The sequence below is a fragment of the Vombatus ursinus genome, unplaced genomic scaffold (genome assembly GCF_900497805.2).
Source record: "Vombatus ursinus unplaced genomic scaffold, bare-nosed wombat genome assembly UNPS02000255.1, whole genome shotgun sequence".
NCBI classification, from domain to species: domain Eukaryota; kingdom Metazoa; phylum Chordata; class Mammalia; order Diprotodontia; family Vombatidae; genus Vombatus; species Vombatus ursinus.
This window is the reverse complement of record NW_020940033.1, coordinates 1101201-1109497: the sequence shown is the minus strand read 5'-3', so window position 1 is coordinate 1109497 and position 8297 is coordinate 1101201.

Below are 8297 nucleotides of genomic sequence, written 5' to 3'. Positions count from 1 at the left end.
TAAATGTAAAAAAAATGTTTTTCAAAAATCTGCAGAGATGCTTTCTCAAACATTTTCAATTAATTTGCAGATATATTTTTGGTCCAATAAAAGTTCTCAATGTACTTTGTCTTAACATATTTTTTCTTTTAATATTTAAACCCAAGTACAATCAATGGAGTCCTTCATACATGTGTTTCTGATCATTTGCAGTTAACACATCAAAAAATTATTGTGTAAGAATTGAAGTCTTCAGTTTGTTTCCAATCCCTTTAAAATTTTATTTTTAGAAATGGCAGCAATAATTTTCCAAGAATAAATCCCCTCACTCTCTCAAAATTCAGAAACTTTGTGTGCATGGTGAGGTTTAGGAGGAAGAGGTTGAATGAGTCTACTGTGTTTATTTTCTTGACCCATATTTTGGTTATTGTTTTTTAATCATTTCAGTCATGACTGATTCTTGGTTATCCCATTTGGGGTTTTCTTGGCCAAGATACTGGAATGGTTTGCCATTTCCTTCTCTAGCTCATTTTACAGATGAGGAAGCTGAGGCAAACAGGATGAAGTGACTTGCCCAGAGTCACATATGTAGTAAGTGTCTGAGGTCAGATTTGAACTCAAGTCCTCCTGATTCCAAATCCGGCACTCTATCCTCTGTGCCACCTACCTGCCCATATTATTAGGCTGACTTTTTTCCTTAATGTTTTTGATGAATGATAAAGATCCAACATGTCAGAGACCCTGAACTTGATTATGACCAAGAGGCTTCACGTGCATATGATGCAAAGAAAATAAATTCTCAAATTTTTTCTTTTTTCTTTTAAAGCACATTCATTTTGAAATCCACCTGAATATTTTAGTGTTCAAAACAAATGGAGAAAGAAAGGAGACATTCATTTAAAACTTGCTTTACAAAACAGTTAATTAAGTATGATGGCTATTTGTTCACCATGATAAGTGGCCAATCTATTGAACTCATAATCTAAAGAGGGCCTATAACTGAAGAAGTTTTAAATAAAACTTTGTGTGCATGGTGAGGTTTAGGAGGAGGAGGTTGAATGAGTCCACTGTGTTTATTTTCTTGGCCCACATTTTTGTTATTGTTTTTTAATCATTTCAGTCATGTCTGACACTTTGTTATCCCATTTGGGGTTTTCTTGGCCAAGATACTGGAATGGTTTGCCATTTCCTTCTCTAGCTCATTTTACAGATGAGGAAGCTGAGGCAAACAGGATGAAATTAAATAGTTTTATGCTTCTAAAAGAACTCAAGAAACCTATGTGATACAGGCTGAGGAGAGGGTGGGCAGAACTGATAGCTAAACCTACCAAACCAAAGTGGAACTGGAATGGTTCCATGTTAGCTTTTCGTTGGGGTGAGATGTACAAAGAGGAGTGAGGATAAAGGGAAATTTGGGGATTTCTCTGACTGTTACTAGTCCTTTGCTCTATTTGAAATTTCTTTACATTAGGCCCTGCTCAACAAAGGGCAGGTAGGTGGCTCAGTGGACAGAGCACCAGGCCTGGAGTCCAGAAGACTCATCTTCTAGAGTTAAAATCTGGCCTCAGACACTTCCAACTATATGACCCTGAGCAAGTCAATTGACCCTGGTTAGCTCAGTTCCACATGTGTAACATGTGCTGTAAAAGGAAATGGCAAACCACTCCAGTATGTCTGCCAAGGAAACCCCAAATGCAGTCATAGAATGTTAGACATGACTGAAAAATGACTCTACAACAATAACAACTTCTCAACAATAGGATCCTTCCCTTCTGCAACTCGATGTAGCCTAGAAATAGGAGAACTGACACAAGCCTGAACAATCTCGTCTTCTCTGTGTTGAGAATGTGGAACCAAGGGATTTTTTTTACTTTAGGAATGCATGGTTGCCTCCCAATGCTTCCCAAAGACTAGGGAAATACTTTAAATCATCTGTAATTACTCTTAATAATCTACCATGTATCTATTCTTCAAGAATTCCAATTACTTCTTCACTTATAGGCCCTCTTTAGATTAAGAGTTCAATAGATTGGCCACTTCTCATGGTGAACAAATAGCCATAATTATCATTTGCAGTGTTAGGGTTCTATATTGTCATTCCTTTTTCCTTCCCAGCAGGACAGGATGGCACCAAGGCACTGCAATGTGGGGGAAAGAGTAGGAGATTTGTGTCTCTGGGCACCAGCATTCAAATGTAAGCTCCAACATGACCATAGACAAGTCTCTTACTCAGAGACACGGTCTCTTCACCTATAAAATAGGAATTACTATATGGCTTGTGGTTAGGGAAATGCTCTGTAAACCTTAAAATGCTTGAGTATTGTGAATTGTTATTAGAAAATATATTCCTTACATCCACCATTCCTTTGCTTAAGCATTTGAGTCTTAGAGATGACTGGTTATTCCTTTTCTGTCAACCTCCTCCAACAAGCAGCCTTTCTTCTCTTTGGCTTGAAATGTAGTTTACAGAAGCTAGAGCCAACTGTTGATTTTTCCCCCTTACTGTAATAAGTATATACCTCCAAAGCCATCCAGCCTGACAAAATCCTCTAAGTGTTCCAATCTCCTCAGTACTGTGGAAATTAAACACAATCTTAATGATGTTTTGTAATTGCATGTACTTTAAGTATTTATCTGAGCATAATGTCTCAAGTTTCTCTGGCATACAACTAAATCTATTTAATCAAGGATTTACATCTTAATTAACTTTTCCCCTTTGTCTGTCAAGGCTACATTTGCTATTGACAGTGTTTCAAGGCTCATTATAAAGATTTAGAATCAGAATGAGGCGGCAGTGTGAACAGCCAAAAGATAGTAGTTAAGGAGGAAAAATGTCTTTTGACGGTTCATGGAAGAAAGCACAGTCAAAAAAGTCTTTAGATGTTACAGTAAGGGGAAACACATTTGTTTCCTGACATATTTGTCTAACATTAGGTCTGGATCTGGTACTTTCAGAAATTTGAGAAGTGTGGAGGAGGATAAAGGTGTTGGGAAATAAGGCATAGTAGAAAGAAGTCTGGAAAGTACCAAGGAAACTGAAGGAGTTGGGAACTTCCAAATATCTGAATCAAATAGAAAAGGGGCCAAGAAAGGGATAGAGAGTGGTATCTGACACTCCAGGGCTCAGAAATAAAACTAAGATTTTACTGGACATCAAGATTGTGGGACCTAATTTTATCTTCTCTCTGATATTAGTATCCCAGGCACCAACACAGACCCTTCTCAAAGGCAAAAAGGCAGAATGTTCTAGAAACTGTCAATAATAAGAGGTCAAGCAACTTTTGTTCATGGTGGTTTTGGTGATGAGAATGAAGAAAAGGATGACAGTAGTAAACCAAAAAATAAGACCAAAATAAGATGGAGGAAAAGGGAATATGCATTTATAGAGAACCTACTAAGTTCTGGGCACCATGTTAAACACTTACAAACATTATCTCATTTGATCTTCAAAACAACTTTTTAAAATATTTTGATCCTCACTTTACAGTTAAGGACACTGAGGCAAACAGAAGTGAAGTGACTTGCCTTAAGTCACTCAGCTACCTGAAAAGCAAAAGAAGAAGCTTCTGCCATTTAGATATTATACCTTTTTTCCATCTCGCCTTCCCCTCTCTGCCATTCCCTACCCCTGACCCATCCTGCCAGGATTTACTAGGTAGAATGCTAGAAACAACCTTGCTGATGGCAAGTCTTTCCACATGAAAGACATTCTTCATTCTGCAATGTTTAAAGCCTGCTGAAATGAAGTTTCCCTGCCTCACTTCCTCTATTTATCCTTCCGTTAGCTACTCTATTCTTTCTTCTTATAGATGATGAGCTCCTTGAGAGAAGAAACTGTTTTTCTGCCTTTCTCTGTATCCCAGGAAGTTAGCACCGTGCCTGGCCCACAGCAAGTATTTTATAAATACTGATTGATTGACTTATCATTGTCTCCATCATTGTCAGACCAGTTGTACTATTCTGATTTAGAGAGACTCGGGATCTCTGAGTTGGAGGGGAAGCCAGAGATCATCTAATCTAATCTATACCTGAGAAAGAAGACTCTGAAGCCAGTGGTCACCAATCTTTTCTTGTACCAAGCAGGGACTTTTTGAGGAAGCCCATTCCACTTCGGGGTAGCTCTAATTGTTAAAAAGCTTTCCAGTACCTTGGGCTTAAATCTGTCTTTCTGCAACTTCCCACCATTGATCCTGCTTCTACCCTATAGGATTACACAGGAAAGTCTAAATCCAACTGCACATAACAGCCCTTCAAATACTAGAAGACTACCAAAATACAGCTTTCTCACCACCACCACTGATCTCCTTTTCTCCAGTTTCTTCAACTCACATGGCAAAATTGAAAAGCTTCCCCATCCTTATCACCCTCCTCTGTTTATGGGGGTCCTTTCTAAATGTTGGTACTCAGAACCAAACACAGTACTCTAGATGTCGCCTAAACAGAGTAGTGCCCAATGGAGTGATCGCTTCCCTCATTCACAGCAGCATGCCTTCCAAGGCAGCGCAGGATCATATTTGTTTCTTTGGCTGCCGTGTCAAATTAGAATCATATTGAGATTGCAGCCCACTAAAAGCCCTGAATCTTTTTTTTAAGATAAATTGCTATTTAGTCATACCTCAACAATCTTATATTTTTGAGGTTATTTTTTGAACTTCAATAAAAGACCTCATACTCATCCCTATTAAACTTCATCTCATTATTTCTATTATTACATTTGTTAATATTTGCTTTGCAAGTATGTGTGTCTATGTGTACATGTAAGTGTATGTGCATGCACGTACACATACATATATACATATGCATGTGTTACTTATATACATACATATATGTTACTTATATACATATATGTAATACATATATCTATCTTCTTCCCTATGTGCTATCCCCATGGAAATCAAAATCTTTTAAGAAGAGAGATTCCCTTCCTAGTTTCTTCATGTCACTTTCAGGGCTTATCGTATACTGCAGACAAAATGGGCTTAATAATCTCTGTGATGCAGTGGATAGAGTACCAGGTCTGGAGTCAGAAAGACCTGAGTTTAAATTCAACCTCAGACACTTAACTAGGTGAGTGACTCTGGGTAAGTCACATAACTCCTATATGCCTCAGTTTTCTCATCCATAGAATAGGGATCATAATAGCACCTATCTCCCAGGGTCATTGTGAGGAGCAAATGAGCTAATAATTATAAAGTGCTTGGCACAATTCTTGGAACATAATAAGTGCTACATTAATGTTAGATGTTATTATTATTATTATCATTATTATTATTATTACCATTATTATTATTATTATTGCCATACAGGCTGAACAAAAGCAGTGGCAGCCTTTTGGAGCCTTACTCAGGCTTCTGGAATTTTTTAAAGGTAGTTAAGTGATTTTCCCTAATAAAGTTCTCCATCAGAAGACAATTCAAGTTTTTATCATGTATCTCTCTTTAGGACTGTAAAAAAGTTTTGTAATAAATGGGAAGGAGGGCGAAGAAGGTAAAGAAGGGGAAGGAGGAAGGGATGAGTTGAAGGATCCATTTTGTTTGGCCTTAGAGGACAGAATGATATGAAGGAATGGAAATTTTAGGGAGACGGATTGATATATTGGTTCAATATATAAGAGAATTTTCTATTAATTAGAACCATCTGAAAATGGAATAGGCTTTCTATGAGGTTAAACATTCCTTGTCATAGCAGATCTTCAGGTAAAAGGCTGGGTGGCTACTTGTTGGAAACATTGAAGAAGGGATAATGTTTCCAGGAGTGGCTAGAGTCGATGACTTCTGAAGTCCTTCACTTCCAAGAGTCTATTATGTAGATTAGATCTGGTTTTTTTGCAAAGGACTTTCAGTTTCTTAGAGAAATGTCGCTACATAAATACACAGCATGATTGCCATTTTATAGACCATCTGGCCAAATTATATTCATAATACATTTTAAATAAATCGCATAAAGGAGTTATTAGTGCCTGAGCATTTCAATGTATTCTGAAAACAAAATCAGCTCCAGTGGTTTTGCATCTACTAAGAAACAGGTGAGCTTACTGTCCCTTTGGGGGGTCCCTTTTCACAGTACTGAAAGGCATGGAAATAAAGCTGTCTAGTTTATTTCTCTTGTTTTAAAGTTCTCTGTCTCCAAGTAGGGGGTGTGTATGAACTGGTTGTTCAGTAAATCCTTCTTCCAAACAATTCTGAGAATCAGATGTTTGTCAGTCAGTCCAAATCATGCTAACCTTGCTTCTACAAGCCTTGAAAATGTTTCTGAGTGGAGGCAAAGGTGTCTGGCAGTGATGAAGCCCTTCAAGTGAGATGTCCAAGAGATGAATTCAGGGATGGGGGTAAGGGGGGGAGAGGGAAGAAGGCTGCTTTAATAGCCTGGGCCTGAGTACCACAGTGAAGTCAATCACCACTTGCTAGAGGTGATTTACTACCATAGTGGTGACCATTATTAGTTCCTGGAAGTTATGTGAAATGAGGACACTACAGGAAGCAGAATGAGTAAGGCTGTCAGAAATGTATCCACAAGAAGAAAGCACAAGCTAACCCTTTCAAGAAGGTTTTATCCTTTTGCATTTCTTTTTCCCTTTCTAAGGAGGGTCAAAGATAATGGAAGTGAAAGGAAAACTCAAAGGAGAGAAGGTGCCCCTGTAACTTATTGCAGCATCAAATTAAAAAAAAAAAAAAAAGGACAACTCATTCTCTGAGATGCTTTGTTTTTCTATCATTCCCTCCTCCCTGACCTCAATGCCTTCTGTCTATTTTATACACATACAGTTTCAGCACTAGAGCTGTTGAGCTGGCCATTAACTGAAAGCTTAATGTAAATGTCTTGGGTAACAGTTTGTTCTTGGGTGACAGAGCCATGACATCTCTTTGGCCCCTACACTCCATTCCTTTTATAACAACTCTTCCCCCATGGCCCTCATTGACCCTGTTCTTACTCAGAGGAGGGGCTAGTGAAGAAAATGCAGTTGTTTTCAGTTAATTCATTCTCTTGCCTTGATAGTTTTTTTGTTATTTTTGTTTGAGAATCAATGTGTTGTTGCAGAGTTTATAACTGTGCCCATTTGATGGGCTAGAAACCCCGCTCAGAAAGCTGAAACCAGAGTGAAAGAACCAAACAATGGGGTGGGGGAGAGAGTAAGGAGCAGGTAGGAGTGGGGCTGTGTATGCTGAGATATGTCAGCCAAAAAGCAGATGCTATGGTTTTCAAGATCAGAGGAAAAGGAATAGAATGGTTTTAGAGTGGGCAATTTTCCTTATCAAGACCTGCCCTTTAGTTCAATTCCATGAATGTTGAACCAGTTGCTAGGTGAGAAGTCCTGCCAATGTTAGACAATTAAATGGAATAATATCATGTTCAGGATACAAAAAGACCCAAATAACACTGAGATAACCCAGACCAGAACTGCAGGGGCATCAGTGACTGAGTCCGGAATTCCATTGGCTACAGATGAGTGTTATACTCTCTATTAAATGTTGGCCCTTTCCTTTTATTGAAGTGTATGCAAAGGGTAAAGATATTACATATACTTAAGTTTATCTGGCTCACAAGCCAACAGTATGAAAAACCGAACTTCTTGACTTTTTTGGAAAATCAGGACATTGGCATATTAAGGGAGGCTATAGAACCTAATAGAGAGACTATGGGACTTGGAGTTAGTGTGACCTGTGCTCAAATACCGGATTTGACACTTACCAGCTATTTGACCATGGGCCAATATTTTAACCTCACTAAGTCTCAGGTGTACTCATGTAAATAAAGGTAGTAATAAATTGCATGCCTTTATCACAGTAATGTTGTGAGCCTAAAATAAGATTATTCATGAAAAGCACAACATGGCTGTTTTTTGTTGTTGCTGTTCTCATGGTAGTGGTGGGTTGTTGGTGATGGTGCTATCATCCTTCCTATGGGATTTCTTCCATTCTCTAAGCTTTGTCAATGTTTACCAATCCCTCTTAAGTGTTATTTGGTATTTCAAGATGGAGTTTACTTGGACCTGAACCAATGAGCATAACTAGGAGTTTTATTATAATCTTTTAATTTTCCCGGAGATTCCATTTCCTGTTAATAATTCCCCTCCTAGTTGGAAGATCAGTCTCTATGGTAGAGAAATAGTTCTTGAATATTTCAGTGGATCTGTGATTTTATCCATGTGGGCACTCCTTCTTGTGGTACAGTTTGCAGTCCCTTCTTGACTTTTAATCCTCTGTGACCCTCACCCATGTCATTCTGTAAAGGCTTAATGGGGGTTCTTTACAATATGCTAGTGACCTTCATCTAGTCTTTTGACCTTTTGTGGGCAGCAATTCAGTCCAATTTAAAAT